The following is a 24407-nucleotide window of genomic DNA, read 5'->3' as shown; positions in this document are numbered from 1 at the left end:
AAACATTTTCAGCATGGAATAAACCGTTACTTTAATGGTATAAACCTTAAATGGATTCATATTCTCAATAAGATTTGGTGCTCAGTAACATGACTTAGAAAATGACAGAAGACATACGTATCATGCTTATCCTTCTATTTTTCATAATCGTAAACTCCTTAAGGCAGTTACATTTTCTCTGTTCTGACCTGGAGTTACAGAGAAATTTAAATTCTAATAAGAGATTTGTAATGAGGAAAGTCATACCAATCACTCATACAGTACCAGGATTTGCAATTACAATACAAATACTTTCTTTCTGTATGTGTTTATTTTGCAGTTTGAGTCTATGGCATTCCTTTGGGGGTCTATACTCCAAGGCATGACTTTTTTATGTATAAACATCAGTATTTACTGCTATTAATTACTGTACGATTTATAGTTGAAATCTGAGCCTAGATATAAAGTTAAAATCTCGACAAAGCAATGTAGGAAATACAGAGAAAATAAATCCTTTCTGACATCTAAAATCAGTTTCGATCAAGGTCTCTAAAACGAACAAGAAAAAGAAGATTTTCGGAGGGCAATTACGCTGTGTTTATATAGAATAAGTGATTTATGAGCAATCTAATTTCTTGTTCGTTTAAAACAGTGAAATGTCAGCTGTAAAAGATCGCACCAGAAACAGCACTCTCTCTGCCTGTCATAGACGTTCAGGAAAGGCTGAATGAAGTCATGTCAAGTACAATAATTCGGAGATCAATAATACCAGTTGTAGGACAGTACATAAGGAGGATAAGGATTTTGAAGTTGACTCGAAATCTGATAGGTAACCAGTGCAAGGACTTGAAAACAGGTGTAATGCATCCCTGATAGGATTCTTGCTGTCATATTGTGAACATATTGAAGATTGCTCAGTGTGGATTTAATTTCCCCAGTGAACAGGATGTGCATTTATTAATTCTAGAAAAAAAGCCTTTCTTGATTTCTCTAGTTCTTAGTTTCTCTAGTTCCCTTTAAAATAAACTATTATTCCACAATGCAGAGTATTACATGGCCAGTATTTACACATGATATTTGTGATTTAAAGAAATTAACACAAGCAGCTTTTGGAGATTTAAGTGTTGGCTGAGTTATTGCAAGATAAAAGACTAGAGATGTTGGCAAGAAGAAGATAGTTTGGGGAAAGCTGAGGAATACTTATAACAAGAACACTTCCTAATGGGGTTAGGCATACTTTTGATGAAGATGATGAAGTTAACAGACTATATGTTTACATAGATACTGAAATAAGGATTGTATTTTAGATTATGTGTAGTTGCTGGCATTGAACTGTGTGTTGGATGCACATGAATTGAAGGAATGGGCAAACATAGCTGATGCGGATCCACAGAGCCAGCATATTAAGATGTTTATAATTAGAGGCAATTTGTTTAAATAACTAGGTATGGATACTGATGTGCAAGAGAGGTGGAAAGGCTGTTTCCTTAAGCCAGCAGTATAAAATATTTTATTCTCAGTGAGATGCTGCCATTTCATAGTGGGTTTCTAACACTGTGTATAGTTCCATCCACACAGTGCCTTTACTTCCATTTCTAATCTCTTTATCCAGTACAGAGGATTTGGAGCCTATCCCAGTAAGCAACGGACACAAGGCAGAATACACCCTGGACATAGCGCCAGTCCATCACAGGACAGACAGACACAAACACACACAGACCAGGGCCAGGTTTCCCATAAACTAATTAACTTACCAGTATGTTTTGGAGTGCGAGAGGGAGTCATATCACACATATGGAGAAAAACCATGTAACCCAGAGAGAACATGTAAACCCCACACACACAGGATGGCAGGAATTGAACCTAGGACCCCAGTGCTGCAAGATAGCAATGCTAACCACTTTGCCACCATTATAAATGGATGGATATCTTAGTTATCTTTCTAGTTCACAGGTTTGCATGCATAATTTAATTTTGAAAGCCACTGAGACATCAGGTACTACTGTTGTATTTATGAAAAAGAAACAAAACAAAAAACATACTAACAACTGTGCCATCCTACTCCTTAGCTAATACATTTTATTATTCATAAACAGTTAACATTGTTAGCAAAATATTTTGAATTATATTTAACCCTATTTTTTCTTTAGTTTTGTATTTAACTTATTATATGATAGTCAGACTTAATGTATATTTGAACAATGAAAATATATTTTTACAAGATTTTACATTAAGCACTTAAAATTAATATGGTTAATAATAGTAAACTGTAACATGCTGTAACAAGATCGGTTAAACAGCGAAGAAAATGCTTTCAGAGAAAATGTTTCAGGTGTGAAGAACATAGATCTCCAATGCAATTTCAACCAAACCTGTTCCCACACACCCTGCCCCCACTACCATTAGAATATACACAAAGCACTCAAATCTTTCGAGCTAATGATCAGGTGACCCGAGAGAGAGCGAGAGAAACACCAAGGGGTGCGGAACCAGGGAACTATTTACATGGAAAACGGGCGATCTCCCCAGACTGTCCGCCCGTTTCACTGTTACCTGGATACCTCTTTATTTAGAACTCACTAACACTGATTTTTAGTTTAGAAGGATTCAAGTAGGGTTTTAGATGAAAGGCAGCGACCTTAATCAAGCCCAAATCACAATTGAACCCATTCAGAGCCTACATTACATTTTAGCGTTTCATTCTGAGCAGAAGACCCTCACACCTGAAGAAGGGGGAGGTGTTTTTCGCTGGAAATCTCGCCTGCTTCTACTTTACAACCGGAGTGCTGGCTGTGACGAATTAAACCGGTATTACAGGTTTCAATCACAGACCATGTGACATGGGAGTCAGGAAACTAACACCGCGCCACCGGATTTGATAACGCTATAAAAACGCTATAAAATAATGTGACTTGGCACAGAACAAGTTTACAGCACAGTACAAAAATGCTGACCATGACTTTAGAAGCATAAATTGCCTTACACTCAATTTAAACACAAGCTGTCTTTAGCCCTCTAAGCTGGTTCATACACAAATGTAGAGATCCAGGCTCAGAACACACAGCTTCATTAGCGAATACATATGCAGGACAACTAGAGAAGACGTTTTACAGAGGATGGATTTTTAGAAACATCCCATCAGTGACATCACTGAAGTCAACTCCTAGGTACTGTAACTGTCGTGTGGATAGTTTCACAAGAATCAGACAAAGGTTTAAGCATCGCTTGTTCTAGATAAAACTGCAAAAAAAAAACAACCACCCATAATGTACTTCTTTGCGGCTCTGTTTGCCCAAATCATATATTCACAACGTGAAATCTAGAACATAATATTACGTAACCAAAATCCGCAATATGGAAACAGAACCTGTGTAATTGTTGATAGATGATGTACTCGTAACATTTTTTCAAGACGAACTACAACATTTAAAAAATGACTTGTATGTACTTGATATCTCTAATCAATCCACGGGTCCCAGCACGAAACGAAACTAAAACGCATACCGTTTCGCGCTTCTTATTAGTTGCTCAAAAGTAATTTGACCGTATGAAATGCATAATATAAACCTAGAAACATATACGTGAGTAGTACTTAAGCACTGTAGTATCTGTGTTAAGACATCAGGATGTCTTCTATCTTCTTCAGGATGAATAAAGTGGGCCTATTTATCTATCAATCATATTTAAATAACTAGTGTTCTGTACCGTGGAACCCCTAAAAGTACCACACTTGTACCATACAACAGTAGTACCTGATGTCTCAGTGGCTTTCAAAATTAAATTATGCAATAAATAACAACATGTAAGACTCTGATGCTTAAAATGTTTAGGGAGAAAGTGGAATACTGGTGTGTATTTTTTCTTTAAACTACCAATACCAGCCATATAAAGTCTGTAACGTAGGGATTTCTATACGTCTTTATTTAGTGTTTACATTAGTGACAAAGGCTAAACGTTTAGCTTCAGTAACGTGTACATATCTCCCCTTTTTATAAAACGACATGGTTGAAAACTGTTCCAGAGCCACTGTTGTTTCATCAGTGAAAAGTACATCATGAAATGCCTCTCCCTGTTCAATCCACTGGAAAAAAGAAAAGGAGCATAAAGCTTCTGATGGTCATAAACGATATTCATTTAGGAGCAGCATCAGAGGTATGTTTTTAACTGCACTGCATTGGAGAGAATACCATAGTGTGTTTTTTTTTACTCCCTGGCGGAAACTGGCTTCCAGAAGAATCAGTATGGCTCAGAGATTAAATAAAACTTCACTCGCACCAAACAAATGTATATTTCTAAATATCACAACATGATCGAATTTAAGTCATTTTAATAACAATGAATAGTCACCTATGCGTTACAATATAAACATTTATATTGATTTAAATCGCGTTTAAATCACCTTTATTTAAAACCCATAAATAAAGCTGATACTGTTTAGACTTCCAATTATTTAAAACTGTATTAAAGCAGCACGATACACAATGCAACGTAAATCGCTATCTTTGTCTTCTGTGTAATAATGTTCACCTCTCTGTCCAGCAAATTTACAGGTTAAAAACAATACTGTTAGGCTGGGAAAACGATTTTTCTCCCCCCCCCCCCCTCAAAAACCCAGTAAGTACAGTACTTACTAGTTAAAGGCTAGGCTCCCGACTACGGCGAAAGGAACCCTTCTTTCATTAGAATACAATGAACATATTTTAGCCCTGAATGAATAAATAGCAAACATGGTTTACATAAAAGACATTTTTCCAAGAAAGTTTAGCCTTTGTCACTAATGAAACCACTAAATAAAGACATAAATATAAAAATCTTAAGATTTTTAAAATGCATGACTTTGCTAAAATTTATTTGAAAATAAAAACAATTACAACCGCCAGGGGAGAGAGAGAACAGGGGAGGGATGTTGGTTTTGCATAAGGGGCGGGGCTATGGAAATTAGGTCTGTTTGGGAATGTGTAGTTACATGTTCTGGCTGTTTGTGAATTATCGTTGTTGAGTATGGAGTGTTGAGGTATTGATTTTGTGTAATGCTTTATGTTGAAAATTGAGGTGGATTTTGTTTATGATAAACAGGATAAACTGGGATGGGAGGAAGGTTTGGTTTTGCATAAGGGGCGGGATTATGATAATTGGAGGACTTTGCGAGAGTAAAATGGTTTGATATATTTGATTTTGTATTGTGGTTGTTATCTATGTTTTTGGTTGGTATTATGTTTATATGGTTGTTTTTGTTGGTTGGTTGTTATTATGGTTATTAATAATACGATCTATAGTTGAAATCTGAGCCTAAATAAAAAGAAAAAGCAAGTGATTAGGTTTATGAGCAATCTAATTACTTATTCGTTTAAAACGCTATATAAAATAAAGTTTATTATTAATTTGCTGCACAGAGCGGTGAATATTATTATGCATAAGACAAAGATAACGATCCTGATCAGTTTATAAATCTGTGTACGCTGTAAGGTTTTTACTTCTTAAACTTTTAAAATACACGTTTTGAATAGAAAGAAATCCTCTTCCTGTTACAGTATGTATAGCAAACTAGCACGTCTTTTTTCTCCAATCAGAGGGGTGTCAGATGGTGTCAGCCAATCACCATTCTGCGTTGGGTAGCAACGGGTGACTGTTCTCAGGCGGAAGATGTAAACAGCTTAATGTTCGTGTTAAATAATTTTTTAAAATTCAATTAAACGGGCACAGTTAAGACATTAAATATACATATACATACTGTATACAGTACAGTTTGCATACGGTAATATGTTACGCGATTAAAAAATAAATAAATAAAACTGGAAGGTTCAGCACCAGCTGGATTCGAGCACACAACCTGCCCGTTGGTAGGCACGCACCTAGACCAGTCGGCTACAGTCAGCTCGCATGAGCAGGCAGGCGAAACAGCCCTACACAGCCCTGCCGCAGTACACGGATATAATCATACCGTTATTAAATTCTTGAGATACGCGATTCCATATTATATTCCCTTTTAATCAAATTCTAAAAGTATGCTTGTTGACTCCGGTATCACGTTAGTTAAAGACTTCGAAGCTTACAATGTTTAGGGAGAAATGGAATACCGGTGTGTATTTTTCCTTGTGATATTTTAAGCTCTAGTTGAATGATAGGTGTCGCATTTTAAATCATTTTCGTAGTTAGAAATTATGAAACGCCCTGTTAAAAGCAAGGAAGTTTTTATGCCCGTTGAAGTAAAACAAAATGCCTGACAAAGTATGGCTTGGACAGATTCCAAGTGCTTGTACAAATGTGCTAAAGAAATTATACTTTGAGTATACAGCTTGTCCAAAGTCATCCATTATTAATACTATTAGTAATATCTTCGGTAAAGGCTTTGATGCATAAATATTTCTGATAAAGGTAGGTTGTGTACTTTTGTCCAACTGAGCAATCTTGCTTTCATAAAATATACCAACATTTTAATGACTGAAGATTAACATGCTGTAATACACTGTTCAAAATTAAAGGCTCAAATGCTGTACATGAGAGGTTAAGCTCCCCCTGGCGGTTTTACAAGGTGACGCCGGATAGTTTCCGGCAGAGCGTCAAATGACGCGCGATTAACCACGTCACACTGCGTGACACTGCGTGATGCCGCGACACGCCCACCGGGGTATGCCGCAAAATAACGCACGCATTTTGAATGGCTGCATCTGTAAATATATCAATTCCACTTACTACCATTACATGTATCCTTGGTGAGTTATCAAAGGTTAAAGTAGCAATTCAATATAAAAATACTATTTTTATATTTTATATTTTTGACTCTCTGTATTATTGCTAAAAACAATATTGCCAAAATGCGTGGACAGTACAGGACTGTCATACAAAGAATGGATTAAAGAGGCTGTATCACAAGTTAGATTTGAAAAGATTTCATATAATTTACAGGGGAAACTAAATGAGTATAGGAATGTTTGGGGCACATTAGTAATTATAATCATTACATACTGTATATTACTGGACATTAGAGACATACTTGAATGGCACTGGATGTTAAGAATATTAGAAGGAAGTTTTTATTTTAATTTATGTTTTTTTCTTTAATATTTCCTTCCATTGATGGTCATCAATACATAATTGTGATCAAAGCCTTCTGTTTTCACAAAACAGCTCCTTTTCCCCCCTCATGCTTTCATCAAAATTTCCTCTTTAGTCTTACATCTCTGAAACCTGATGACAATGGTTCTTGGTCTGGACCAGGTGTCTAAGGGATTAGGGCCCAGGGCTCTTTGAGCCCTTTCAATCTTCAAGTCAAATTCAGGGTGTGAATTCTGGCTGCTCTCTAAAGAGTTTTTCAGCCAACTGGGTCATTCACGCCCCATTGCTCTCTGGTCCTCGTACATGTACAGGTTCTGTCTCCTCTACCTGCAGTCCAGGACTGTCAGTTTGGTTGCTTCTGCTTCTGGACCAGGTGTAAAAGCATGTTGTCCATGTGCACCCTTCTACCTTGTTTATCGTTCTATTCGTTCTGTTCAATTCTTCAGTAAAGTCTGATAGTTAGTCTTTTTTATATATCACTGCTGAATCTATCAGCTCAGTAAAGCTTTTTCAAGGATGAAAAGGGACTTGGTGTTCAGATTTGTCTGAATGATGCCTTGCTAACCATTGAGCAGTGGGTGAACTACTTTGGTCTCCCTGTTCCTCTTCAGGTTCCTTTTTAGGATAGATTTGGGTGTTTTTTTCTTCTTTGCTTTTGTTCATTATTACCCATTATTTATGTATTACTGTATTATTTACAGTTCTCAAAACAGTTGTTTTTATAAGGCGACCAAGAAAGCGAAAAAGTTAAGCAGCCATTGGTGATGGTGATGTCACCAGAAGGGAACTTGTGATCTCATTCTCATTTGAATACAAAAATCCATACGATTGAATTGCTGCTGCTTTTTCTTTAAGTACGTTAGTTTCATTCAGATAAACTTCTAACTTCACAAAAGGTGTAGCTGCCATGTATACCCAACACTGTCTCTTCCTCCATTTATCCCTCTTGACTGTAGACATTTTTCTTATGGTTTTCTTCATGACAATATTCTGCAATCTGATTTTTTAACTTTTAACTGAAAAATTGTTTCATTTATATATTGTCTGAAAATATTTCTCTCTCATCCTAGCGTTAATTCCGCATCAGCAGGGTCCGCTTGTCCATTTGGTGGTTTGAACTAAATCTTTGAGCTGACGTTGCCATTAAATACGACCGAGAATACTCCAACCGGCGCGTCGCTCCGCCTGCCGTCGGAGTGGGGGTGGGGGGGGGGGGGGAGGAGAACAAAGTAATGTAGCCAATTCATAGAGGGGGATTACTAGGAGGCATAGGAAATTTGGCCAGGACGCCGGGGTTACACCCCTACTCTTTTCGAGAAACACCCTGGGATTTTTAATGACCACAGAGAGTCAGGACCTCGGTTTTACGTCTCATCCGAAGGACGGCGCCTGTTTACAGTATAGTGTCCCTGTCACTATACTGGGGCATTAGGACCCACATGGACCGCAGGGTGAGCGCCCCCTGCTGGCCTCACTAACACCTCTTCCAGCAACAACCTTAGTTTTTCCCAGAAGTTCTCCCATCCAGGTACGGACCAGGCTCACACCTTTATATATACAGTATGTAATGATTATAATTACAGTAAATCACATCACATTGAAAATTTATTTCTCAAGTGAACCCAGAACAATTAAAATGAGGAAATAAGTGTTAAAGTAATAGAAAATATTTGAAAAGATATAGTTCTGGGATTTGATACAGAAAATTAAAAAGTTGCAGATTTAAAGAACATCTGATGCAACTACTATTGCTAATGCTTGAAAAATATTCCATTAACATATGCTGGCTTATTTCTCTGTTCATTTGGGCTTATTGTGAATCTTCTAGTTACTTTTGCAGAAAAAAATACATTTGGAAAGGAGATTCAGATACTGCTAGGAAAGGCATCACTTTTATGCTACTGCATCTGCTATTCCACTCATTAAAACAAATGCCTTAAATTATGAAAATTAAGAAAATATTATCCAACATGAATATCTGTAAGTTGTCTGATTTTAGATGGAATTGCCACAGGTAATAATTCTTAATTTTTGCTATTTTGAAGCAAGAATCTCGCTCAAGTCTGTAACTTCCTCACGTTCATGGTGTTAAACCTAAATCAGTAAATTTACAAGCTAGAGGAGTATTCCCATATGTTTCAGTTCTGTTTTTCTGATTCCATTTCATGGAGCTATACGGCTGTGTAAATACATATTTCACCACACATGGTATTTTAAAATTAGTTACAGATTATGGTATATTTTCTATCTATATGTATCCATTACAGGTGTAGTTTGTGGACCTGTGTAATTGTATCTTCTAATTACCTGTATGTTTTTGAAAGAATGTTAATGTGAATTGAAGTGCATCACTTTAATATAAAGCAGACATGTATTGTTCATTAATATCCTACATTCTATATGTTTTAATAAATTAAGAACTCTTTAAAATAATATTTATATGATGTTCATTGGTACTTGTTTTCTTACAAAATATTGTCCCAGGACTTTTTTTTTCAATACATATAGATAAAATTACTCATTTCTGTATGATTTACACATACTAATAAGTATGTATCTGTGTGTGCATTCAATTACTACAGCCAAAGGGTCTGTAAAATGTGATTGCACTAGGAGGTTATCATTTGCAAACAACATTTATAGCACTATTAAGCAAACCTCTGAAAGGCAGACAACAACATCATCTTAATGTATACAGTACATTTGTATTACACCCCTTATGTACATTTTTTTTTCTTGCTGTGGGAAAGCATCATGCATGAATTTACCAGAAGCTTAGCTATAAACTTCATATAAATTACTTTGAGCACCTGCAAGTAGGAAAGCAATTCGGAGGTAGGCTATATTGCTCTGGGAATGTTCTTGTCCTTTTGTTTGTACTCTAAGGTCAGCCTTCTCCAATGAATTGTCACTACTCAGTGTGCTTTTACATTTTCCTGCTTTTTGCATTTTGAAACCTTTAATAAATGCAGGTGTATAAATAGAGCTGTTTTCAATTAACAGTGACCTTGCCTGTAGCATGGATCTGATCACTGAATACCCCTGCATCTGAGGTAATAAAATTCCAAGGGAATGAAGATAGGGCTCTGAATGCTAATCAGATGTTGCCTTGTTGTTACATAGTTTTAATGTGTAGAAACATGCCCTTAATTGACAACTTAGTTTTGAAAGAATGTTGCTAATTAAGCACAAATGAACACTTGAGTGATTGTACCCTCTCACAAATAAAAACCTTGTAAAACTTTAACCCCTGTTTGTGGCTCTCTGGAATTTTATGAAAGAAGTACTAAGATTCTTCTGAAGCTCATTTGCTATTTATAACAAAGCTTTACTGGATTTAAGAACTGTCTGAATTTTACTCAACACATATTACTAAATGTATAGAAATATTTTTTTGGAAAAGGAAAATGTTTTAAACTAAATTAAATATTTCCATTAAAGTAGTGAAGCCTGTCTTCACTGGAAGTCACAAAGATGGCAATACAAATCCAGCCATTCAAAAGGTGCGAGGTACGCTGCGTTAAAACGCAGTGGACGTGGCACAATATACCGCAACATACCGCATGTTTTATTGAAATAGGATAATAGTATCCGGAAGCACCTTGTAAAACTACCAGGTGGAGCTAATAAAGCTTAACGTCTCATGTACACTATTTGAGCTGTCGCCAGAAAATGCCTGGTTTCAAATCCTGGTCACTCCTGAGGGACAATCTTTTTCCAATTAAGAATTTAAGTTGTATACTCTCTACACGTTTGATAATTTTAAATTGTGTATTACATCATGTTAATTATTAAACATTAAAAAGTCAGTATATTTTAGAAAAGCACGATTGCTCAGTTGGACAAAAGTACACAACCATTCACCTGTTACGATACAGAAAAATAAAAAAACAGCCAGCGATTTTTTTCATATTATATATTTACAAATTTATTTACAATAACAAAACAAAACTATAATTATAATTACAATAGTTTATAATAAGTAAAGAAAAACACAAAAGTTCACTTACCTAAGAGTCCCTTTCTGTCAATGCGCTTCCATCACTGTTCTGTAGATTGTTGTTGCTAGGATTTCCCTGTCAATTTGTGTCCACCATAACAGATACACAAGAGGCAAAGTTCAATATCCCTCGATAAACAGTAAATTCAAGTATATATTGTATAAATCCTGTTCGTAAGTATAAAATGATTTTAGAACGGGCTGAAACCCTCTGTGCTCAAACTCCTTTTGTTACTCTCTCTGGTGAATTCCAACTCCTCCCAAAGTTCTAGACCTTTTTTTGTCGCTTGCTCCTTTTTAACGATTTAAATAATCATTCTAGTAAATTCTGGTCAAGAAAGTCCAAGATAACACTAATTATTTACATAAAGCAGTGTTATTCACAAATGATGAATATTCTAGTAAATCAAAAATATTTTCAAAGGTAATTATTCAAAACACACCTTCATCATAAATAATTTTATTATGCATAAATATTTTATGCATCAAAGTCCTTAACTTGGTATCTTAGAGTGGGTTCTGGTTTTAACGTGCTTGTTCTAACATTGTTCTAAGCTTACAGATGGAGCCATTCAAAATGCACGGTACAAACCCGCACCATGGGCATCTACACGTGCACCACTGCGCCCTACCACGGTACGTGATTGACTGGCCAAAATGACTGACAGGGGCACTCGTGGTGCGTTGGTCGATCGTGGAAAGATTTAATCATTTAATCTCTTTACTGTGCACGTTTTAATCCACTTAGTATTGAATATTTATATGGAATTTTACCACTAAAGGGAAATTTTAGTAGCTGAGCATAAAAAGAATAGGAGCATAACGCATCTAAAGGTCATAAACAATATTAATTTAGGAACATAAACGTATTATGTAAACTGTATATTGCTGGTCTTGGTATTTTAAAGAAAAAATACACACCAGTATTCCATTTCTCCCAAAACATTTTAAGCATTAATGTCTTACATGTGGTTATTTCGGAAACATTTTTACGTGCTCCTTGCTCCTTCTGACCATGTCACTGTACATTTATACAGTATACAGACTTTATGAGAAAAGTGATAGTTTTAAGCTTTTTGCGAATATGCTCAATACCGGAGTAAACAGAAGCATACTTTTAGAATTTGATTAATAGAGAATATAATATGGAATCGCGTATCTAAAGAAATTAATAGAGGTATAACTATATTCATGTACTGTTGCACAAACAGTAGTATAGGACTTTCCATTGAGATGTGCTTGTCACATGACTGCCTTGGTGGCGTGATCGCTTAAGTGATTGAGTTGTAACCCTGAGGTTCAAACGCAGCTGTCGCCATCAGTTTTCTTTTAACAAATAAAAATTTCTTTGGAAAACTAAAATAGCAAATATTTATTGGCATTATATTTCTAAATATCACAACATGTTCGTACTGTATGTACACAGCGGTAGGGCGCAAATTCCTAGAATAAGGGCAAGTCCACCTCCCCCACTTACATGTTTTTTTAGAAAAACAGATTCACAATGTGAAAGCTGTGTCAGTCTTCTGTGTAAAACAAAATCGGTTTGAACACCATGGGTGCTGGTTTTAAGACGCTGCTGAGTAAAGAAATTTTCCTGCTGTCAGCAGTATTGTGTATATAGTTGACCCTTACCTGAATGAAAATGCAGAAAGTGTTTCAGAAATCAAAGCTTCATTCCTTTGTTTTGTGGTCTGGGTAATTAGAGGCTACGCTGTTATGCTTCCTATGGTTATATATGGGTTTTTCGCACGAAGCCATATTGAGCAGTATTTCTCGCGTTGTGAACGTGTGTACACAGCGGTCCCCCCAGGTTCCAGTTAGTGCGTAATTACGCATTGATGAAAAACCGGAGGTTTAAAAAAGGGGAATTAGCTCACTGATAGTTTTATGTGGAGGCTGTGAACATTTTCACGTCGTGATCTTTAAAATGCATTTGGTTGGAAGGCTTTCTGTGTTTCCCTTCCAAAGATATGGACAGAAGAATATTCGAGCGTGGTCAAAAAAATGGCTTAAAAACGACATAAGGAACGCTGAAAACAGCCACATGTATTTTGTACGCATACCAAGTGTTTTCGTAACTCTAGGAGTTATCGTGAAAAAGCTACAGTTGTGCCAACTGTAATCGTTTTTATTTTTAAAGACATTTTAGAAAAGTGTCATCTATACAAAAAAAGTTGCATTTAATACCACTCGATATTAATATATTTACAGAGATAAGCTCTCTATTAAAGCTCAGATCAAAGATCAAGCACAGATCAAACAGCAAAATCTCACACACTGGGACTGATCTGTGATCTGTGATGTGGTTGAATGTGAATTGTGGTGCCCTAGCTGTACTGAAGTTTTTGTTAACACAAGTTTATCAGTGAAAAGACCATGGGCATTTTTCCTCCCCCCTATATTCTCAGAGTAAAATAGAATTTATTATTAGCACAATTTATTACAGTGCTAAATTTAATATTATTGATTACTAATAGTTTATGCTAACACCTAACTTTCTGCAGAAATACTGCTCAATATGGCTTTGTGCGAAAAAACAGTATATCACCATAGGAAGCATAACAACGTAGCCTCCAATTACCCAGACCACAAAACAAAGAAATAAATGTTAAAAGAAAACTGAGGACATAAAGAAAGGGTTTCAGAAATCAAACAAAGCTTTATTCCTTTCGTCCAAATCAGGAGACATTAGAAGCTTGCCACACACGGACTGTTACAGTAACCCATTAGCAAGTTAAAGCAATTACATTGAAAAGCCGGGCGTAATAATTGTTTTCTTCTTTGATGTTCTGATCTGCAAGGCAGTTTGGCTGCGGTGAATGTGGATTCTGTCTGGCATTGCCAGATTGTGAAAAATAAAAGTATTTTATGAAACACACGTTTGCGATTTTAATCAAGATGGGGATAAGGGAGTCTTCTCTATGACACTCTCCCTTATAAATTAACGTGAAACAAAACAAAAACTAAAAATAAGATACAATCTACAGACATTCACAACATAGACATATCATAAAACATTTACATGTTGTGAATGTCTGTAAATTGTATCTTATTTTTAGTTTTCAGCCAGACCACAGCCAGGACCCGCCAGGCCCCACAGCCCCATCCGCACACACCCTCACAACCCCACCCTCACTCCCCCACAGCCCAATCCGCACACACCCCCACAAACCCACCTGCACACACCCCTATAGCTGTGTGGTGTGACACAGTGGTGGCCTGGGCACGGTGAGGTGCGCTGGCAGCTGTGTGGTGTGACACAGTGGTGGCCGGGCACGGTGAGGTGCGCTGGCAACTGTGTGGTGTGACGCAGTGGTGGCCGGGCACGGTGCGGTGTACTGGCAGCTGTGTGGTGTGACGCAGTGGTGGCCTGACATGGTGAGGTGCGCTAGCAGCTGTCTGACGCAGTGGTGGCCGGGCACGGTGAGGTGAGGGAGTAGGGGTGTGTGCGGGTGGGTTTGTGGATGTGTGTACCGATGGGGCTGTGGGGGAGTGGGGGTAGGGTTGTGGGGGTATGTGCGGATGGGGCTGTGGGGGTGTGTGCGGATCCGCTCGTTTTGAATGGCTGCATCTGTATATTCTGTACTTTTTCCTTTTCTAAGAATATGTAGTAAGAACACAGCTTGCTGTTATTGTAAAAAGATAAATGTTGTAGTGATTTAACACCACTTGATAGTTATATTAATATGGAATTGTGTAACTAAGCAGCTAAAGTGACGCTTTGGAAAAATTTTGACATTCGTTTCTTTTAAAAAAAAATTCTATTGTCCTTGTAATGGTAATGAGCACTGTAATGTAGCGAGCTGCACCCAAGTGGTTCAAAGTGCAATCAGAGCATTACTTTGGGTTTGTTTCTCATATAGCCGTATGCATAAAAATAGTCCACTATTATAGCTCATTGTGAATATGATGTGTCTCTTTCAGGTTTACATCCAAATTGAGAAAATCTATATTTTGTCTTAATCCAAATGTCAGCAGCCAGTAATGAGCCAACAATTTAACTTGGATTTAAAAAAAAAAGTTTATACTGTAATATATAGTATACCACCTGGGATGAACCTGGTCCGTCATTTAACAGGAAACCAGCTGGATGAATTATTATACGTAATGGTTTTGTGTTTAAGGATTTCTTCACGGAAATCTTTAAATTAAATGAGGGAGGGTGGAAATATTATTTTTTTTACAATTGCCAATAATCGGGGAACAGTTTAACAACACAATGGGCAAATTATTTTTTTTTAATTTTCAAAAACGAAATAAAAATAAGATACAATGACTTATTCCTGCCTTGCTCAAACATTGCATGATTTTAAAAGCTGTAAAAAACTGGTTTAGATAATTAAAAACCACTTTTTATGTGTGACAAATGGGTGGTTTTTCTTCCTCGTGAGCAGCTTAGAATCTCTGTGTACATTGTAAGATTTTTATTTTTTTTATTAAACTTCATTTAATTTCATAAATCTTGTACTGATTTAATACCTTTTGATAGTAATATTAATATGGAGTCATATTAAACTAAGAAGCTAAAATATCACAAGGGGACATTTTGGAAACATTTGACATTTATTTTAAAATATATATATATACAATATATTATTGTCATTATAGTGGAAATAGTCAATGGACTGTCATGTAGTGTGCTGCACCCAGGTGGTTCAAAGCCCCATCAGAGAATTACTTTGTTTCTTACATAGCCGAATATATAAAAATAGTCCACTATTATAGCTTGTTGTTGGTTATGGTGTGAGTGTGTGTATCTGCATGAATTATTATAAGTTTTGTGATTTAGGATTTCATCACGGAATTCTTTAAGTTAAAGGAGGGAAAAGGGTTATATTTACATATTGTATCACCTCTTCTTATATTTGTAAAAACATTCCAATTTAAATGCAATATGGAATATATTATTAATAATATTGTAACAAATTCGAGTTCTTGGGCTTGTGCCCTCGCTGCTCCTGTCATGGTTCATCCTTCACCACATGGGCTCAAACCCGAGTCTCCTGCATCATTTAACAGAGGTTTTGCCAAATGAGCTATGGAAGACCTTCTTCAACCTATGCAGCCATCATCACTGTTATGCGCAAGGGAGTACAGGGCTGTACTGTCACCGCACTGCATGTGGCCCATACCATCTGTATGCCTACCTTTCGTTACAATATTAATAATGAATGACTATGGACGAGCTGTAAATTGAAGAGTTAGAGAAGACATGTTGAGTCTTGTCTTTTCAGCTTGGAATTTAACATTTACAGTGATCCTTTTGGCTATATTTTTAACTTAGCTGGATGACTAAAAATAGATTGGATTAATGACTGGAGTAAAAAATGATATTTCACACATACTTTGAAACCATAAGTCTTTGGAATAGTGGGAGGCGAAACCCGGCTTGGAGGGGCAGTATTTTGATTTTCCTGCACGAACAGTATTCACTACAATACTATAATGAGTCCCTGGGGCATATCGTTCAAATTTTGGAATTATAAAAACTAAACTTTTGTTGAGTTTGCACGAGAGATAAAAGGTACCTTTTGAGAAGTCGTGAACTGCTTCCAAAGTAGCTGATTTTGACAAACAGCTAATTTTGGTTGATGAAATTTAAATAATGTGTGTACTGTAGCTTTATTTAATTGAGCAGAAAGTCATCTTACAAGTGGCTCTGTTAAGCAGAGTTTGTGTTAACACACCACACCCTTTTGAATGAGTTTTAATCAACTTTGTCTGTCCAGGGGGGTTGGGCAGAGTGCTGGAGAGTGAAATAATTAAATGACCCCCTGCACTTTTCCTTCCCCTTGGTGCGAGGTGATAATCTGGAAAACAGTTTTTATTTTTTAAAATTTAAATATTTTTTTATTTTACCGGGAGTATGAACATTGAGTGAGCACTGGGGGGCACACAATGTGATTAACACAGCGAGATGGATAATTTTAGTAAATATGTTGACAAATATTTGAATTTTTGCTTTCACGAGGCAGGATAAAATTGTATCCAGCTGTGAATCAGCTATGTGACCTTGCACCTGTGAAATTTGTGGGAGGTTTAGTGGGTAGCGTTACTCACGGTGTAGTGCCCATAGTGTTAGTTTTAATACACTGTACACTTTAACAGTGTAAAACAAGTATGTTTTTTTATGTTTGTAATCACTATTGTTGCAAGTACATTTTGTATTCAGTTTTCTTCTGTGTGTTAGCTGGTGGACAAACGTTCAAGGTGAAAATTCTTCCACATGGAGTGTACCTTTAAAGAGGAGGTGACTACACCAAATCTTTTCAGCTCTGTATGTCACTTAAGCCATTCCTCTTTGACACTTTCTTTAGTCATAGAGGTGAGAAGACGCCACCCCCCTCCCCCTTCCCTCTGCCTGCCTCACCTGTTCCGATTTTTAACCATTCTGTGTCTGAATCGCAGCAGGTGAGAGACAGTAGGGAGAGACAGAAAAAAGTGAACCCTGGTTTAATTTATTATTTATTATTATTTAATTATATTTTACCATCATTTTTTATTTTATAAGTTTGTATTTTACTTATTTTTTGATAGTCAGAATTAATGTATGTTTGAACACAGTCTTACAAATTAATGTTTTTACAAGATGTGGAAGTGCAGCAATTTATCACAGTGTGAATTTTAATACTAATTATTGATTACTAATAGTTTATGCACCTGATGCCTGACTTTATTTAGATGTATAGAAAATATGTACAGGCTGTTGACTGTAACAACAGTCAGAAATACAATCTAAAATAGTCTATGATATTTGTGTGTAATTAAACTTTTCTAAAATTTATTTTTCAAAAATTTAAAATGATTAAAATGTATAATCTTTCCATGTGTAACGTCATTAGAAGTAGAATAAACCCCTGCTTTGTTGATTTCAAATATCAAACTAACTGGTGAGAAAGCTGTTTAATGATAATTAAAAAGTTAAAAGAAATTATTTACATTCCATTATTAAGTTTTAAAGGCAGACATGCTCAGTGCCATAAACACCGCAAGCTCCAGGATGGTGTCCTTACAGCGCCACCTCTTCTCTGACTAAGCTCAGTGGGCAGTGCGCTGTTTTCTCAAACACCTGCTAATTCATTTCACACCATGGGAAGACTAGAGAATGTAATTGTACTGTATCTGTATGAAATGTGTGTTGTGTTTACAAAATGAAAGTGTTTAAAATGTTTAATTAAAACATTAAAAAAACTTACAGCTTACACAAAGATTCTAAGCTGATCGCAAGGAAGAAAAATCATCCGTTTTCTGTGGATTTCGTGTTTTTGACTAAACCCGTTTTAAATCACAAACTTTGAACGTGTTGTGATATTTAGAAATACCAACAAAATCAATATAGTGTTGATAATATATACAATTTTAGTTATTCAAAGAAAACTCATGGCAAGAGCTGGATTCAAACCCCCAACCTCCAGCATGCAAGTCAGATGCCTAAGCCATTACACCAATGCGCCACTTGACAACTTAAGCTATAACTGAACAGGGCAGGTAAAAAGTGTACTCTGTAATAATTTGAGCTATATGAATATAATTATATAATTATATCTATTTCTTTAGATACGCAATTCCATATTATATTCCCTATTAATCAAAACTAAAAAAGTATGCATTTTTACAGCGATAATGAGCATAAATATTCATAGAAAAGGTTAAAATATTATAACTTTTTACGAAGTATATAAACTCAATATAGTCAGAAGGAGCACATGAAAACTTTTCCAAAATAACCACAGTATGTAACCGAATGAAATACTTTGATGCTTAAAATGTTTAGAAAGAAGGTGGAATACTGGTGTTATTTTTTTTAAACTACCAATACCAGCCATATACAGTTTACACAATATGTTTATGTTCCTAAATTAATATTGTTATGACCTTCAGACGTGTTATGACCCTCTTCTTTTTCTTCCCTTTAGTTGTAAACGTCCATATAAATATTCACTATTAAGGGGACTTATAAATCTATATAACCATTTTTGATCAATATTCTCTTTATACATAGAACATTGAGATTCATAATGTTTTAGTTTTTGATTTACCTAAATAGAAAAATGCTGAATGTACACCTTGACATTTACGTACCATCTAACCATCTTGGTTACAATTCATTAAGGGTGAGAATTAACATGGAGGCTAGTGTATTTGTATGTTGTCAGTTATCACCACCTTCATCAAACCAGACAAGCACTTTTTTCTATAAAGGTATTTTTAATCTGGCCTTATTTATTCCAGTGTATTAGTCAATTATAACATCTGGTGAGCCATTTCACATCAGCAAATTATCCTGCTCCTAAAAGGCAAACAACTCCTAAGCATCTTAGAACATCTGCAGTTGCATTCTAACTCTCAGAAAAAAATCACCCTACATTCACTCAGTTTTCTATGGTTTTAGTTGTTCAGAGTTCATGACCTCCTACTCCTCTTTCAACCATCATTTCCACTCATGAATGATGAATTTCATTTTATTCTCCACCATAAAAGAAGCAAACCTACAAGTTACAACATAGATCATTAGACCCAATAGTATGTGTCAGCTGTGAATATTTTTTTTAAATATAACAGTTTTGCAGTGCACTGCCAACTCCGCCATGGTCCCAAGTCTGTTTACGAAAGGAGGAGGGACTTCAGCGACAGGCCGTGCAACAAGCCGGCTGAAGAAAAATTCAAAATGCATACGACAACTCAACGACATACAGGAAATGCTAGGGCGTCCCCCGCAGGCGATGCGCAGCATCCTCGCCCGGACGCTGCGAGAAATGGGCGAGGGCTACCGGCTCAAGGACAGAGCCGGTTAAAGAAGCTAGTCCATCAACAACAGCCAAAAAGGATCCGGCTGGCGACCATCAACATCGGAACAATGACGGGCCGAAGCCGAGAACTGGATAATTCCCTGAAGGAGCGAAAAATGGACATTGCCTGCGTTCAAGAGACCAAATGGGCCGGCGCAAAATCAAGAGAAATCGGAGAAGGCTATAAGCTGATCTACCACGGCAAGAAGACGACACAAAATGGTGTCAGTGTGGTCGTAAGCCAGTGGATCCGCGACAGCATCACCGAATTAGCCTGAATCACCGACTGCCTCATGTCCACCAAAATCAGCATGGGAACCAGCACACTGCGCTTTGTGTCATGCTATGCACCGCAGGCTGGCTGCCCAGACGAGGAGAAAGAGAAATCTTGGCACGACCTTGAAACGCACGTCCAAGCCGTCGATGACAGCGAAATTCTTTTCATTGGTGGAGACCTCAATGGGTATGTTGGCCAAGCAAAAGATAATTTCGATCGTAACCATGGCGGACAAGGACATGGCAACCGTAATGAAGGCAGCACCCGGATCCTAGAGCACGCAGAAGCCTGGGATCTGGCCATCACCAACACTTTCTTCAAAAAGCGGGAATCACACCTCATCACCTACTACAGCGGCAGTTGAACATCTCAGATCGACTACTGGATGGTGAGACGACAAGTCTTCAAAATGGTCACTGACACCAAAGTAATCCCGTACAACAGCATCGCCCCATAACATCGGCTACTGGTGTTGGATGCCAAAGTCCGCCTAGTCCAATCCCCAGTGCGACCAACCACCAAGATTGAATGCATCAAATGGTGGAAATTACCAGAACATCAAGCTGTCCTGAAGGCGACAATTGGTGCCCAATCCAAGATCAACAGCCGGCGAAGATTGGAACAACCTGGCTGAACGTGTCAAGACATGCACCGCAACCACCCTTGGAACCACAAAACCAAGCCGGTGCCTTATCGACAAACAGACCTGGTGGTGGAACGACGATGTGCAGCAGGCAACCAAGGCAAAAAAGGAAGCCTGCAAGACCTGGCGGCAGACAAAATGCCCAGACGATCTTGTACGATACCGCGCACTGAAATCCACTGCAAAGTGGACTGTGGCGACGGCAAAGGCGGCGCACTACCAGGACCTCTATGACCAACTGGACATGCCTGGTGGGGCAAACAAGATCTACAAACTCGCCTGCGCACGCGACCGCGCCACATAAGACCTAGGATACGTTATCAACATCAAAGATGAAAATGGGCAGATGTTGCAGAAGCCAAAAGACATCCTCTTGCGCTGGAAGGACTACTTCGAGAAAATATGCAACGAGGAATTTCTGCATCCTCCACTACCAGCAGCCGATACCATCTCCGGCCCAGTACCCACCATCACAATCGCAGAAGTAATCACCACCATCAACAAGATGAAAAGTGGCAAAGCAACTGACGACATCCCAGCCGAATTATGAAAGCTCCTTGGAACACAAGGAGCAGCATGGCTCGCGGACCTCTTCAATAAGATCATTGAGGAAAAGAACCCCGGAAACGTGGCAAACCAGCATCACAGTGCCAATTTGGAAAGGCAAAGGCGACGTTAACAACTGCTCCATTTACAGGTCGATCCGGCTGCTGTGCCATACAATGAAGATTTTCGAGCGTGTGCTGGACGCACGACTGAGAACCATCATCGATATCTCACCAAACCAATGCGGCTTTGTGAAAAACTGCGGAACAACAGACACCATACACGCAGCCCGCCTACTGAGGCACCACGAGAAGAGGAAAACGATCCACATAGCATTTCTTGACCTGGAAAAGGCATTCGACAGGATACCGCACGATCTCATCTGGCTGGTGCTGCGACAGCGCCACTTCCCCGAAGCCTATGTCAGCTGGACAAAGCTCCTGTACCAAAAGGCCACTAGCTCAGTACGTTGCCCAGCTGGAACCTCAGACACCTTCCTGATCAATGTTGGCATCCACCAAGGCTCAGCCTTGTCTCCTCTGCTCTTCATACTTTGCATGGATACAGTGACCAAAGATATCCAAACGAGGCATCCATGGACGCTATTGTATGCCGACGATGTTATGATAGCAAGTGAAACGCGACACAGCCTCGAACAGCAAGTACAGGAGTGGAAGATGCGCCTTGAACGATTCGGGATGAAATTGAACATCAAGAAGACGGAGTACCTGGAATGCGGTGATCAAACCGATGGCACAATCGCAGCTGGTGGGGTCCAACTGAACAATGTGTCAACTCCGACTGAACTACCCTCCAAGATGCCAAGACGCGAGTCAGCGCCGCTTGGATGAAATGGCGGCAGGTCACTGGAGTCCTGAGCGACAAGAAGATCCCTTTGCGCCTAAAATCCAAAGTCTACCGCTCAGTGGTCAGACCAGTGGCCCTATACGGAACTGAATGCTGGCCAACGACAAAGAAACATGAACAGGCACTCCATATGATGGAAATGAAGGTGCTGCGATCGACCCTCGGCTTGACAAGACTAGACCATGTCATGAATGAAGAGGTGCGAAAAACACTCAAAGTCGCCCCTGTCACTGAGAAAATGAGGGAATCGCGCCTGCGATGGTATGGACATGTGCTCCGCAGCAATGACACATCAATGGCAAAGACCGCCCTCGAATTGAATGTGGAAGGCCCCGTGGATGACCATTTACGCGCTGGCTGGATCGGCTGAAAGACGACATGCGCCTCGCAAAAGTCACCTGCCGAGACGCCACAGACCTTATGAAGTGGAAAAATCGGTGCAAACAAGCAGACCCCACATAAGTGGGAACATGCGAAGAAGAAGAAGAAGCACAGTGCACTGCCATATTAAATCAATCAAAACAGTCGTATTTTTGACACCTTTAAGATTTCTTTACATGAAATCTGACAAACACATCACATTGGTCATATCAGAGAGCTCTAACGTAGAGTCTAAGAAAACTGCTGGCAAATGGCCATTCACCTTAAGAATGAGTGAATGCAAAGTGAATATTTAAGATACTGTGGTATATACAATTAATAAAAATGTCAATATAGTATATATATATATTATTTGTGAGATTTTATTATTAGAGAAGAAGTTTAAGATTTTCTTTATAAAAAATAAATTATATGTAGTGGCTTTAAAAACATTGCATTTCATTATTTCTATAACTGACAGCAGTTGGCTGCACATTTTTCATGGTTCCCCTCCTCCTCTCCCCTATTATTACTGAAGGAAAAGCAAATTATCTACAGTTTTTAGTCATGCAAACTGATGCATCTCAAGCATACACAAAATTGATTTGTAGGTGTTACTGCTGTAGTGGTGGACTGCAGTCAGCTTCCCATCAGCTAAGACACAGTGAGCTGCTAAGTCCTACTAAGTCACCAACAGAGAGCCTCAGGGAGTTAATATAGATATATAAGACTTTATTGATCCTGAAGGGAAATTGATATGTTACAGCAGTCCAGCCCAAGACAAGCAAAAAAAAACAGACATCAGAATATACAAAAAATTAGAATATGTACAGTAATACAGAATAAATATAAAATAAATAAATAAAAATAAATACATAAGTGTGTGCAAAATATGATCATAGTCACTGTAAAAACAATAAAATATGTGCAAAATGTGCATAGGTATATATTGATTGGGTGTCCAAAAAAAGTACAATGGAGCAACATGTTGTCCATAGACAAGCAAATGAAGGGCTAACAGTCCTAGCCTAGGGCAGCGTTATACATCCTGACAGCCGGGAGGAAAGACCTGCGGAAACGTTCCCTTGAACACCGTAGCTGGAGCAGTCTGTTGCTGAAAGTGCTCCGCTGCCCAATAACAGTCCCATGTGTAACGAACAGTTCTTTCCAGACCCTATGCGGACGACACAATCCGAAGAAGTGGGGAAACACTAGGAAAAAGTCATGCAGGAATACGGGGCTGAAAACAGAGGGGGCGTGTCCAAAGTGCGCTGGTGCACGGGGGAGGTGTGGCCGAGGCAAACAATCCAAAAGTAATCCATAGAGGGAATCCAAAAACGTAAGAAGGTCCATAGCCAGGAGATCCATCCAAACAAGGAATTAAAAATACGAACCGGGTCGGAACCGGCGGACAGGGAACGGGAGATTAAAACTTTAACGGGACCAGGCGCTTCCAGGTCCCGGACTCGCACGGTGCGGAAACCAGATGCAGAGCCAGGATGAACGTCAGCGCCTGGCTTTTAAGGTGGGCTGGGAAAAGGGGTCAGGTGCACAGAATTAAGTCTGAAGTGAAGGGGCTGGAGCACCCTTAAGGAGGAGGGACTATATCGTGACACCATGAAGCGGATGAGAGGCATTGTTCATGATGGCTGTGAGCTTGGTCAGCATTCTCCTCTCAGCCACCACCTCCAGGGTGGTCGAGGCTCAGCCCCAACACAGAGCCAGCCTTCTTGAGTTTATTGAGCCTATTTGCATCTCTTGTCATGATGCTGCTGCCCCAGCACACAACAGAGTAGAAGATGGCTGCTGCCACCACTGATTCATAAAAAATGTGTAGCAGTGTTCCACACACACCAAAGGACCTGAGCCTCCTAAGAAAATAGAGTC

General features: G+C 38.4%; 1 pseudogene; it reads left to right on the top strand.

Annotated features, from left to right (window-relative positions):
- LOC148837776 (uncharacterized) overlaps nucleotides 1-22622 on the top strand; it is a 41811-nt pseudogene extending 19189 nt beyond the window's left edge.
- The last annotated feature ends 1785 nt before the right edge of the window (nucleotides 22623-24407 follow it).

The sequence above is a fragment of the Atractosteus spatula genome, chromosome 3, assembly GCF_055471065.1.
Source record: "Atractosteus spatula isolate fAtrSpa1 chromosome 3, fAtrSpa1.hap1, whole genome shotgun sequence".
Taxonomy (NCBI): Eukaryota; Metazoa; Chordata; class Actinopteri; order Semionotiformes; family Lepisosteidae; genus Atractosteus; species Atractosteus spatula.
Note: the sequence above shows the minus strand (reverse complement) of the source record. Positions and strands in the feature narration are given on the sequence as shown.